Raw genomic sequence first — 14,497 nt, forward strand, 5'->3', positions numbered from 1 at the left:
ATTCCATTCATGTCTACTCACTCCCTTATAGATACATCTTTAAGTATTATCATGGATGTTTTGCATGGAATACCACCATTACATATAAAAATAAGAATTCATGATTGGCAAAGAATTATTGAGAAGGGTCATAGCCTTTGGTAAACATACACTATTAAGGGAGGGGGAAAGAGCTGATGTCCACTCAGCCAAACATTTCATTTTGTTAACATAAATAATATATTAACAATTGAACAGTCTGGACTCCTTCCAAGCCACTCTACTGTAAGTGCTTTGCTAAACCTTACCATTGGTATTTACTTCTATAAATACCAGACCTAGTTGGCGTAATTTTCTACATACACTAGTTTATATCCATTACAAGTATTTTTAATCCTCCCTTTGCTGCTATTTTAGAGGAACTTCTCAAGTCAGACATTTAGTAGAATAGTCTGACCACTTATTTCTCTTTTCCAGGACTTTTCTTTCTTCTTTCCCTCTTTCCTCCCTCCCTCGCTTTTTATTCTTTCTTCTTCTTTTTCCCCTCCTTCCTTCCTTTCTCTTTCTCTTCTTTTCTGTCTTTTTGTCTCTTTTTCTTCCTTCATTCCTTTGTCTCATTTTCCTGTGTTCTTTCTTTTTTCATGCTGTTTATTTTATTTCATTCATTAAATAAGTATTTAGTACTACTTAGGAGACCTAAGAGTTTAATCTGCTTTGCTGAGCACAAGGACAAAAAGAAACAATGCCTGCCTCAAAGAGAACATGTTCTGTTGGGGGAAACAACGTGTCTAAACATTCAGATAAATCTTTAAATCCAGTGCTCTAAATCCAAATTATTAAATAAAATATGATTTTCAAGGGGGGCACTAGCACTGATCACTAGTGTGATCAGGAGATGTTTTCCATTAAAGACAGGACTTCAATTGAGAATCAAAGGGAAATTAGGGATTCTAAGCATTGCAGGTGAAGAGGGAGAGCATTTCAAACATGGGGGACAGTCTGTGCAAAAACATGGAGATGGAAAATGAATGTTGTGGTTGAGATACATCTTATAGAATATAATCCACAATGGCCATATCATAGGGGGAAAGTGAAATATTAGTGTGATATAAGTCTAGAAAGGCAATGAGGAGTCAGATTGGGAGAGACTTCCAATGCCAACCTGGGGAGTTTGCATTTCATCCTAGAAGCAAAGGGACGCACCTGGAACTCTCTGAACAGAGGAGTAACATGGTCAGATTACTACTTTTGGTATATCAACTTGGAAGTAATGTGGAGGATGAATTAGTGAAGGAAGAGTAGTAAAGCAAGTAGATAAATGGAGAGGTTATTATAACAGTCAAGTTGAGCAGAAATGAGGACCCAAAATAGCAGTAGTCAGGTGAGGGGGAGAAGGGACCAGTTGTGAAAGATGTCATAGAGGTAGAATCAAAAAGATGTGGCAACTGATTAAAAAGGAAGATGAGAATGAGAAAGAGTCAGGGATAACTCTGAGGCTGTGAACCTGAGTGACCAGAAGAACTATGGTACTACTAAGGAAAAAGAAGGAAGTTAGGAAGAGGTGTGGGTTTAGGGATGGAGGGAGACAACGATCTCCACTTTGGACATGTTGAGCTTGAGATGCCTATTGGATGTCCAGTCTAAAATGTCCAATAAGCTGCTTGTGATATGGGACTGGAGCTCAGGAGAGAGACTAGCATTGGATGTATAGTTCTGGGAGTCATTTACATAGAGGTAATAATTGAACCCATGGGAGTTAATCACTGAAAGAGTGAAAAAAGAGGCAAAAAAAAGGCCAAACACAACACATAATTAGAAGGAATGTACTGTTAGGAAATGGGACATAGATGAAGATCTGGTAAAGGAGAATGAGAAGGAATGGCTAAACAAGTAAGAGGAGAACCAAGGAGCATGAAAACAATTCTGTGAAAAACTAAACAGTCATGAAAACAATTCCATTCTGGAACCTAAACCCAGCTTAGGTTCCACCTCCTTCTCAAGGCTTCTCCTCATCTTCCGTCCCTACATATTAGCATTGTCTTCATTCTGAAATGACTTTCTTTATTCTCTTTATATTTTCCTTATTTTGGTACATGTTATTTTCCCTATCCCCCCTCCTCCCAGTAGAATATACTCCTTGAAGGAAGGGACTTTTTGGATTGCGGGTGAAGTTATCTTTGCATCTCCATCACTTGCACAAAATAGGTGTTTAATGAATGTTACCAAAAGAATGTTTGCTAAACTATATGCTAAAGAATCTTGTCAATTGTACTTGATATCTATAACACCAGTTAGGACTTGCACCTAGGGCTTCCTCACTTCCTCACCATCTCTCTTCATTTGTCTTAGGAAAAAAGAACAAAGATAACTTAATTATAATTTTTAATTGTATATGTGTATATTATATATACATATATATAAATACATACACATGTATGTATATGTGTGTATGCATATATATATATATATGGCTATTAAAAAGGAATTAAGTCAAAATGGATGAAGAGTTAAATTGACTCCAAGAACAAGAATTCCTTCACTTATACTACCTTCGTCATACTAGAGGATGATACGTATTGCAAAGGAACATTAACAGTATAAAACTTTCCCTTTAGAAGTAGCTTCTATGAACTTATTGTGAAAAGAAAGTCCTTTGGAATCGGGAGGTCACAGTTCTGATCCTGATTTTTCTACTTACTACCTGGGACAATTGACTTCCCCTTCTTGGTCCTCAGGTTCTTCATCTGTAAAAAATGGAGGTTGGATGAGATTATCTCTGAGGTCACCATTAGTACTCACTCTTACGTTCTCATGACCTTAAAGCACAATAAAAATCTGTCTTTATAGTGATCAGAAATCTACAGCATTTAGCATGAAGGAGTTAAGCCTGAGACACTAAATTTAGGGTTACTCACTTCCCCTTTAAGGGAGAACAACCAGGGAAACTAGTGGCCTTGTTGCTTTTAAATCTAAAAATAAATCATACTGTAGCTCAATAATATTTGGAGGGCTTTATAGAACTAATTCTAGTCCAATACTCTTCTCTCTCAAATAAGAAGAGGGCAGTCAGACTTACAGATGTTTCTCTTGCTCCCCCACCCCACAGAGGATTCAAAGTCTTCCTTGGAGAGGGAATGATATCTATCAATATTGCCCCACAAGCCACATTTAAATAACTCAAGTGGATATATACACCTCATAATGGAAAAACACACCTTACACAAGATTCTTTGAAAGATGTACCAAAAGAAATAACTGTGTTTGATGACTCTCTATCAAGGGAAGCATAAAGCAAAGATTGCATGCTCATACCTGGTATACACTACCATTATGAAGGATGTCCAGGACAGATTCCTAATCCAAGGAGGATTCCCTATAGAGATGGTGGCATCTTTCACATTATCCCATTCACACATGACGTTGTCCTGACTGAAACAAGGACTGTGCAGAACGTCCTCAGTACTATCCATAATTACTCCCCAAAAATTGATAATAAAAAAAGGAAAAAAAATGCTGATGTCAGTGCCAATGTCAACAATGATATGCAACTGGGTTAACAACCCAAAGACCCACGCATATGTCTTAGATAATAAAAGTGGAAAATTAGCTCATCTCAAAATGGAATAAGAGCTATAGAATTTTTATGTCCTAATATATGGTCAGTCTTTGTAAAGGTGCCATAAACTGCTAAGAAAAAGTATATTCCTTTCTATTCCCATTCAATTCTCTCCAGATATCTATCATATCTAGCTTATCTAAAATTCTATTCATTTCTTTGACAATTACTTCTGACAGAGTAGCCTTGGAGAAATATTCAAACTTTTGACAAACCCAACCTTTTCTCTTAAACAGAGGTCCAACTTTTTCAAAGTCAGTATTTTTCAAGGGCTGCTGAATTCTTATTAATCATAGAGTCCCATAAGCTTTCGCGAATAAAGGTTTTGGATCTCACCAAAAGCAACAGGATTACAAGAGGAAATTGAAGAGCTTGGAAGAGACCTTGGGGATTATAGATAGAACTTAGAACTGGAAAGAACCTTAGATATTGTCTAGTTCTCCCCCATCCCACCCTGTCATTTCACAGAAAAGGAAATTGAGACCTAGAGAAAGGATATCTTGCTCAGCGTCACACTGGTAATACGGAACAGAATTGGAACTGGAACCCAGGTCTTGAGACTTCAGATTTATCAATCTTTCCACTGCATGGACACTGCCTGTTGGGATCACCCTTTAAAATAAGGGACCTAGAAATGGTTAAAACATCAGCCTCAGCCTCCTGTCAACTCTTCTATACATACAAGCTTGGGTATCTTTGCCTCTGATGCCTTTGCAGTCTTGATAAACTAGGTGGTCCTTAACTCAAAACAGCCTTTTGATATTTAGGACTTTAAAAAAAAGATGATTTTGGTGGTATATTTTTAATGCCCAAAATAGCATAATGAGAAAAGGCTGAGAAATTGTCAAGTTACCTACAGATGCCTCCTGTAATGAAGATGTTTGGTTACAGCTATAATGGAAGCCTGGTAAAGTAAAAAATGTCTGTGAGAATTATCCTGAAGCCTCGCCTTGCCTTTTCCTAATTCCTCCTCTAACTACTAAAGATCACTAAAGGGGAGCACATGGTACCATGGGTAGAGATTTGGCCCCCAAGTCAATAGTTAATTATTATAAGTCATAATTAATTAATAATAATAATAGCTCTTATATACTACTTTGAGGTTTGCAAAGTGCTTCATAAATATCGTCTCAATTAATCCTCACAACAACCCTTGGAGGTGAGTTCTATTATTATTCCCATTCTACAAATGAGAAAACTGAAACAGACTGAGGCTAAATGGCTTGCCCAGAATCACACAGTTCACTAGTATCCAAGGCTGGATTTGAACTAGGGTCTTCTCAACTCCAGGTCCAGCACTCTATCCACTGTACCACCTTGACCTCTGACATGTACTGACTCTGTGACCCCAGATAAGTCCTTTAACTTCTGAGTGTCTCAAGCAGCCCTCTAAGACTATGTTACCATGAAAACATCAAGCTGCTTTGGAAGAGTGTTTCTTCATCGGACTTTTCCGTACATCAGTGAAATCACAGGTGTCGTCTTTAGTCTTCCTAAGGTTAGTAAAAGCATCTCCATTTTCATTCTGAACATCGAGCACACAAGAAATGCCCAGATGAAGTTACAAACCAAACTGTCCACAAACCAAAGGGAGCCCACAGGCAAGTGAGAACATGACTGAGGAGACCCCGATGCCCAAGAAAAACCAGGGAAAGTCTAAAAGAAATTAGGTCATGGGATTGAATGAGCATTGAGACATAAATGCCATCTTTCCTTTTCCTTTTCCTCCTTTCTCTTGTTATCTTTTGTTTAGATCTTCCTGAAAATTTTGATCACACACAACAGCTAATTTTCTATCTGCCAAAGACAGATGGGAATCATATGTTCACACCTTGGCTGTTTGTGATTATTTCTTATTCGTTTTTTTGTTTTGTTTGGGCTTTTTGTTTGTGTTTAAGAAACAGAAGATAGGGGAAACCAGAATATAGGGATGAGTAGAAACTGTCTGCACACAGTAAAGCAGGGTTTGGAGGCTGGCAAAGACCCTGGCCACCTCCAGCCTCCTGGAACACATCTACAAGTCTAATGTAATCAGCATGACCAGCGACCAGGGCAATCCATATGATGCACTGTCCTATCCTCCCTCCACCCAGACTGAGCCTCCACGTTGCATTACTTCCGCCCTGCCATGCAATCCCAGCTAGAGAACAAGAAGACCCAGCATTGGAGGGTTAATCAGAAGAAGTGAATCGAAGCTGCTTGTTCAGGTAAGGGCATCCTGTTGCAGACAGGCCATCATCCACACTAATGGGATTTAAAACAGCGGCTGCCTTTCCCTCAGCTGCGTAATGATTTCTGGACAGCCTGAGAGGCCCATTATCTCTAGTCCATACTTCTGGGTCTGTCTGGTGATAATGATTTCTTAGCTCAGCCCGAGAGCAGTGGTCTCCCACTTCCTGACGTGCCACTGTCAAATGGACCCTCGTTCCAAGGCAGAGACAAATGGGGCGTCCCACCACAGGGGCCGTCAGTGTGTGGAATAGGCCCCTTCGATGCCACAAGGCCTTCTGGAGTGTCATCTTTAAAGTGCTGTGTGCAGGAGGAGGTGGGAGGGGGAATTCCTGGGAGAACTTGAAGATTATACATCAGCACATTCGAAAGTGAGATCCCAACATCCCCAGGGATCTGCCCGTGGTTTATGGATGGGAGCTCCACAGGAAGCTCACAAGCCCCTGCGCTCACCTACATCTCCACATACTAACTGCAGGGCACAAGAAGAAGAAACACTGAAGTCGGAAAACTGGCGATGCGTTTCCCTTTTGGCCAAGGCTGCCTGGTATCTCAGAGGGCAATTCAAGGCCCAACCACTCCAGTGAATGAAAGGGAGCCAAGAAATGACTGCTAATGGGCACGTCCCCGTGATTCCGGGCTCACCGAGGAGCATCTATCCCCCTTTCCTTTTTAATCCCTTCTTGTTCCTTTCTGGTCCTAATTGTCCCGTTATGCATTGCTGTTAATTCAAGACAGCTCCCATCCTTTTTGGTCACAGACAAGGCATAAATCTTAAATAAACCGACTGAATGATATGAAGAATGATGTGGGATCTTCCAGGTTTATGCAAATACTGAAATGGTGAATACCAGGATCTGGGAGAGACCGTTAAGGGGGTGGGAGGTGGGGGGAACCCTTTACAGTAGAAGCTTGGTTCTGCAGCTTATGCTCTGCAGTGCTTTGTGGAGGAAATGTCAAACTCAGGGTCAGAAGAAGGGGTTTTCCCTGATTATAATTAGCTCAGAATTGGCATCAATTTCATGAAGAACCGGATTCAAAATGGGTGGGGGGGGTTGCCAGAGTAATGACAAGTGAGAGACAGTGTGCCCCAGTGGGTATTCAATCAGCCTCAGAGTCACAAAAATCTGTGCTCTATTTTTCAGTCATATATATAATGGCAATATGGCACTGGGCAAGTCTTTAACCATCCCGGTTCCCTGGGTGAGACTCTCTCTAAGACTATCCTTTACATGGCAGTCATTGATCCACATTGGTAAAAGGAGTTTTTTTTTTCCAGGATTCCTTATGCCAATGGTATCATAAATTCATTCAAAAATAAAATAAAAAGCAAAAATACAAGCTACCTGGAAATTATTTCCTTTATTTTAATACATATATTAAGAACAGACAAAGTTCTGCTCTTGGTCAATGTTTTTAAAAAACTGAATAAATACAAATGTATTTTTGTTGTTGAATGATTAAAATTGTAGTGAGCACCTGCAGCATGGATACAGCATCTTAGGGCATATGAAGAGCCTATTAATTATCAGAACAATTCAGTTCAGCTGACTTCAATTCACCACGCATTTATTAAGTGCCTACTGTATGCAAAGTTCTGTGTAAGCTCTAGGTGTACAAAGACAAAAATGCAATGGACCCTACCCTCAAGTGCCTTCATTCTGCTAGGAGGATATGTAGTATGCTCACAGATCCGTAAATATACAGTAATTTGAGGAGGGAGAGAGAGTACTAATATCTAGAGACATCAGGCAGTGAGTGCTCTGATTCCAATCTAAACAAATGTACATTTATTAAGCCCCTACTATATATAATGCAGGTGGTGCAGTGGATGGAGCACGGGGCATGGAATAAGGAAGACTCATCTTCATGAGTTCAAATCTGGCCTCAGACACTTATTAATCATGTGACCCTGGGTGAGTCACTTAACCCTGCTAACCTCAGTTTCCTCATCTGTAAAATGATCTGGAAAAGGAAATGGCAAACTCCTCTAGTATCTTTGCCAAGAAAACCCCAAATGGGGTCACGGATCAGGGGACACAAATGAAAAACAACAATAGATAAGACCGTGTGCCAGCCACTGGAGATACGTAAACAAAATGCAAACTCATCTCTATTCTCGAAGAGCTTCCATTCTCCTGAGGGATGGGACTTGCAAACAGATACATATTGACAGGATAGTTCCGGGAGGAAGGACTTCTCAGGAGCTATTCTTCCCATGGAAGATACCCCATAACCAGAGGTTGAAGGAGGGAGGAAAGCCAGGGAAGAGATGGAATACTGACATGGGGAAGCAGCTACTAGTTTAATTGGAAGAGCTCATGAAAGGGAAAGGGGTAAAATAAGGCTTGTAAAGTACATTGATGCAGGATGGAAGAACTGACTGAAAATCTTAAACCAGAAGTCAGAAAGAGCCCCTATGTAGATCTTTGAGTAAGGAAGTGATGGTCAGAACTATGTTTTATGTTTGGCAGATGGGGGATGAATGGACAGATTGGAACTGGGGATGCCAATTAAGAGGCAATTGAAATAGTCTAACTTTTTTTTGTAAAAAGTTTTTTTTCTAATTACATGTAAAGATAGCTTTCAACATTCATTTTTTGTAATATTTTGAATTCCAAATTTTTTCTCCCTCCCTTCCATCTCCCTTCCTCAAGATTACAAGCAATCTGATATAGGTTATACATGTATAATCATGCAAACATATTTCCACATTAGTCATGTTGTGAAAGAAGAAACAGAATAAAAGAGAAAAGCCACCAAAAAAAGCAAAAATTATATGCTTCAATCTACATTCAGACTTCATAGTTCTTCCCCTGGAGGTGGATAGCATTTTCTATTATGAGTCTTTTGGAATAGTCTTGGATCATTCTATTCCTGAGGAGAGCTAAGTCTATCATAGTTTATCATCACACAATGTTGTTGTTAGTGTGTACAATGTTCTCCTGGTCCTGCTAACTCTACTCAGCATCAGTTCATCTAAGTCTTTCCAGATTTCTCTGAAATCTGCCTGCTCATCCTTTCTAATAGCACAATAGTATTTCATTACATTCATACACCACAACTTGTTTAGTCACTCACCAATTGATGAACATCCCCCCAATTTCCAATTCTTTGCCACCACAAAAAGTGCTGCTATTAATATTTTGTCCATATGGGTCCTTTCACCTTTTTTATGATCTCTCTGGGCTACAGACCTAGAAGTGACGTTACTAGATCAAAGGGTGTGCACAGTTTGGTTGCCCTTTGGGCATAGTTCCAAATGCAATAGTCTAAATTAAAGGCTGCCTGAGTGGTAAACGGTAAATCTTTCCCTTATATTAACAGTGCCATTGGGATAATGCAGCTCATGGGGACACAAAAGGAAGACTGCCTGGTTCAAGCAGACAGCCCTATGAGAGCCTGATGGTGCAATTTGTAGGATGCTGAAAACCCTCCATCACCAACTGTGCCTCTTCTACTAGCCTGCTCCCGGACCTGAAGTGCCCACCCAGCCATTTCTTTAGTATAAGGCACTGTTTCCAGGAGGCCACTGTTAATATGTAGAAGTATTATGGGGAAAGGTCAAAGTATGAATCCATTCATGTTCATATGAAAACATGGGTTTGGGTTATTAGATTATCAAGCAGAGAGCATTACACATAGAACAGGTCAGTTTTGATGGGCACTCCTCTCAAGGTGGTCCTCCAACAGGCAGCTTTGGACAACTAAGTGTCAACAGGAGGGCACTGGGCACCTAGGAGACAGGAGAGAGACATACCTTAGGAGGAGATGAAGAGGTACTCAAGACAAACTTGTCTTACCCATAGTAAGCTCTCAGTAAATGCTTGATGTATTGAATTGAATGGGACTCATCTACTTAATAATTCTGCCTGGGCCTGGATCAGTGGATGGATCCAAATGTTCTTTTGAATTAAAGTTTGTGCTTGCCAGCCATTGTATTTCTTTTAAGTCTAGTGGAATGTCTTTCAGGCTATGAGCTGGTAATGATTTGCCTGACCACCCTAAATCACATTCCAAACCATAGAAATCTGGAGTGATGACAGAATCCAAGATAAAGATTCACTCTAATCCCCGAAAGGAAACAAGATTAGAAGTTAACCTAGTTATGTGCAGAAGGAGCCACTATTGACCAGTCTCCTTCAGTAGGTTAATCAAAATTATAAAGTCTTGGCCATGCAAAGCAATATAGGAAGGAACAATGATTAAAAAAAATACTATCTGATTTTTGCATAGTATTTTAAGGCTCACAAAGAAATTTATTTAATTGATCCTCACAACTCTGTGAAACAAGTGCTATTATTAATGACATTTTACAAAATGAAAAAACTGAGGTTTACTTTCCAGGACCGTAAGCCAGTAAGTGTCTGAGGTGGGGAGAGAGAGAAACAATCAAAGAACTGATTGGAAACATGATTTCAGTTAATTAGTGGAACACAGACCATCATACCATATATGCCAGAAAAACACAAGATGATAAGGGAAGTGCTTAACTTTCTCTTACATCTGAAATCTACAATGCCACAAATAGACCCATTATTGGCATGGCCCAAGGCCAGTAGAGGATGTGAGAATATCAACAAAGCATTCTGTCTAAATGTTAACACTGGTTACAGATGCCAAAGGAAATCTTGATTAAACCATCCAACAAAAATATAGTATAAATACTGTACATATTGTATTCCAAGATTGCAAGCCCAGGGTAAAATCTGACATTAGTTACAACTGAGATGGATTGGGTGTTAAGAATTCAGTTGATTCCAAAGTCAACACAATGTGGATTACTTTTTAAGAACCACTTTTTCTTTTCCATGCAAGCTCTTTGAGTTAGTCACTCAACAAGCATTCATTAAGTGTGGGGAGTGAAAAAGAAAGACAAAAATAGCCCCTGCCCTCAGGGAGCTCATATTCTAATGTGAGAGACAGCACACAACCCTAGGCAAGTCAATTAACCCTGTTTGCCTAAATTTCCTCCTCTGTAAGAAGAGCTGGAAAGAGAAAAGGCAAACCACTCCAGTACCTTTGCCAAGTAAACCCCAAATGGAATCACAAAGAGTTGGATGCAAGTGAAAAGCCACTAAGCAATAACAAACATAATAAGGGACTGCCTCTGGGTGGGTTCAGAGTCAGAGGAGGGAAGGGGGCATTTCTGAGAGATGTCCCCAAGGTGGAGTAGACCGGATTTGGCAATGGATTGAACACTGAGGGTGAGAGAAAGTGAAGAACCATGGATAGCGCCTAAATGGAAATCCAAGGTAAAATGGAAGAGATGGTGGCACCCTCAGCAGTAACAGGAAAATTAGGAAAAGGAAAGGGTGTTGAGATTCCAGTCACTGAAGTTCCAGAAAGCAACCTCATAGACTGATGACTACTATCTATATAGTTCTGCTTGCTGCTAACTGATACACCAGCAAATGTCAGAAATTGTAGAAAGACACATTTCAGTTCAAGATAAAGAGAAACTTTATAAAAATCAGAGCTGTTTCAAAGAGGAATGAACCACCTCTAAGAAAATGGATTCCCTCTCACCAGAGGTCTTTGAACAAAATGTGGCAAACCATCTATCAGGTATGAGTTGGAATAGATGGCCTCTGAGGGCCCCTCAGGTCTGAAAATCTGTGAAATCTTCTACCATAATGCTAAGCAAACTCGTTCACCAAACTCCTTTCTCACTCTGCTCCCAAATACTGTATTTTTTAAATTAAATTTTATGTTTATTTTTAGTTTACAACATTCATTTCCACAAGATTTGAGTTACATATTTTCTCCCCGTCTTTCCCCTATCCACCACCCCAAAACAGAGATCCCACTGTATACCCCCTCCCCCAATCTGCTCTCTCCTCTATCCTCTCCCATCCTCCCTCCGACTTTCCGGTAGGACAAGATGGATCTCCATACCCCAGTTCCTCTATATATTATTTCCCAGTTGCATGTAAAATAATAATAATAATTTTAAACATTTTATTTTAAAACTGTATTTTTTAAGTATTTCTATTTTTCCCAAGTATGTTTTTCTCTCTACATATAATTGTAGAGTAACCAGAAATGAGACTGGTCTAAGGTGAATCCTCCTCACCTCCTGTAATCCTAATTCTTGCCTGAAATTGAATATTTCTCCCTAATTTGGGATCTTCAATGGGATGACAAGATCTCACATGGCAAATTTCTGACTTTAGTTCCAGAAAAGCTTTTTCTCTGAAGATGGAAAATGATTATAATTTAAAGATGAAAGCTATGTACCCTTTTGATTTTTCCCCTTTCCCATGGGTCCTAGAAACTAAAAGTCAAAGTTATTGCCCAAATGTCATAATCTCATATGGTGCTTGCTTCTTTTAGATAATCTCTGTTTTGTTTTATTCTTAGGTTAATCAATCAATTAACATTCGTTACGCAGTTATTATGTGCCAGGCATTATGCGAAGTGCTGAGTGATCGGGCAATTGAGTCTATAAGGTCCAAAAATAATAATAATAGTTATTATCATATATTATGCATCAGAATTATGCAGCAAAGCTTGCTGACCTCTAGAAGCTAACAGGTGGCAAATTTCCATATCGCAGACCCCAAAATATCCATGGCAAATTCAACAAATGAGCTGCTCTTGAACCAGAACATCATCATAGATAAAACTGCTGCCCATAATCACCCAGGCATGTCCATAGTAATGGAAAAACGAGGTTTTTAATCAACATCAGCACATTCAATGTGCAATCTCCAAACTATGCAGAATGAAAAGCTTTCAAAGAACAGAGAACCAGTGGAAGAAATAAAACATGTGGAGGTACAGTTTGGAGCACAGACCATCCCCATCATCCCAATGATGTTTTCAGTCAGTTACAAATTAATTCAGGTCCTTATATTTTTATTCAATTGAAAAAGAAACCAATTAATCCATCTGTATACTAATCCATGGAACATTGATCAAGACAGTTCCTGGAATGTGGTATATGTTTCCAACATGCTTGTTGACTCATTGGTTTAAAAAACCATTATAGACAGATAAGGACAATGTTCCTGTACCATTTCTAGTGAATTTCTGAATTCCATCAAACAAGATAAGAATAAGAAAATAATAATACCTGCCATAGACATAGTGCTTTAATTCACAAATCACTTTAAATGCATCATCTTATTTGACCTCACAACAACCCTGTGAGATAGGTGTTATTGTTATTCTTGTTTTAAAAATGAGGAAACTGAGTCCCAGAAAGGTGAAGAGATTTTCCCGGGGTCACACAGCACCAGTGGAGGGATTTGAATCCAGGTGGTCTTGACTCAAAAGTCCATCATTCTATCTATTATGCCATGCTTCCCTTCAAGTTCCACAATTTCATGATCACATGCTAAGAATCTGTGATGGAACCCTAAAGCAGATCACAAACCATCTCTAATTTGGCAGGTAAGGCTCAGATCATTGGCTCATAATCATTCAGCTAGTGTCAGAGACAGGATTTGAACCTGTGTTCCTCACTCCAAGTATTCAGCCTACTGAATGATACCATACTTGAATCTAGGTTAACTCTAAGTCCCTTTGGAAATAGGTGGGGCAAAAATAAGCAAAGGAAAGATTATTATTCAGAATACTGGAACATTGAATAGTATCCTTATATTCAAAGTCATTCAACTACTTGCATGTTGCCCTGTTTGGAGTGAAATTATTGCGGAAGGAACTATAAGAAGCCTCTAGAAGAAAAAGACAACAGCTTTCAGTACAGGCCAACAAATATTTATTAAATTTCCTCTACATACAAAGTGACTTTTACACAGCTGGAAAGTATGTACTGAGTGTAAATGTAAACCCAAGTTTAAAATTAAAAAAAAAAAAAGCTCAAACACTGTTCACAATACTGCTCACAAAGGAGAAAAAAAAATCACTTTCAAATAAAAATAGCAACACATCAGCGATGCCCTCAAAATTTCCTTCGGATCAGTAGGATTTAAACTCAGCTGTTTCACCTACATTATTTCATACAATATCATAACATCCTTAGGGAGGAAACAGTTATTACCTGTCACCAAGTCCTTTGTTTTCTTCCATCAAAATCTCCCTCGGTTTCACCTTTCCTTCTCAATTTAGGTTCTTGCCACCCTAGTCCAGTCTCTCATTGTTTCATAACTTAGTCGCTACAAGAATTTCCTGTTTAGTATTTCTCACTCCAGTCTTTGCCCCGTCTAAACTATCCTGCACACTAATCTTCCAAAAGCATACCTTTCATCTAACCCTTTACTGGCTTGGGAACAAACATTGGCTCCCTAGTAGCCACTTTTCAAACCCTTCATAGTCTACCCTGTGTTGAAATAGGCTTTGGACTGATAAAACTGGGTCAGCTCATGTTTGATGGCCCCTTGTCAGATATAACACAGAGGCAATTCTTCAAGTACATGTGGTCCTCAAAAGCCTCTAGAACCCTTTCCAACTCTGAGATTCTGGGATTCTGGGACTACTGTTCAGTTTATTGTTTTCTACTCCTTTGCCTGACATTCAAGATGCCACCCTGCTTTTCCAAACTTAGTTAATGTGACTTCCCTCCATGCCCTCTAGGCTCCAGACAAACTAGACCACTCTCTGTCACCCCAAAGAAATGTTCTGCTCTTCTACCTCCATGTCTTCGGTTGGCCTAGTTTTTTGTGCATGGAGTGTCCCACCTCCCAATATTTATCCCTATTCGCCCTT

The sequence above is a fragment of the Petaurus breviceps genome, unplaced genomic scaffold (genome assembly GCF_028583685.1).
Source record: "Petaurus breviceps papuanus isolate PSGF00001 unplaced genomic scaffold, PetGlider_PUasm1.0 173, whole genome shotgun sequence".
NCBI lineage: Eukaryota > Metazoa > Chordata > Mammalia > Diprotodontia > Petauridae > Petaurus > Petaurus breviceps.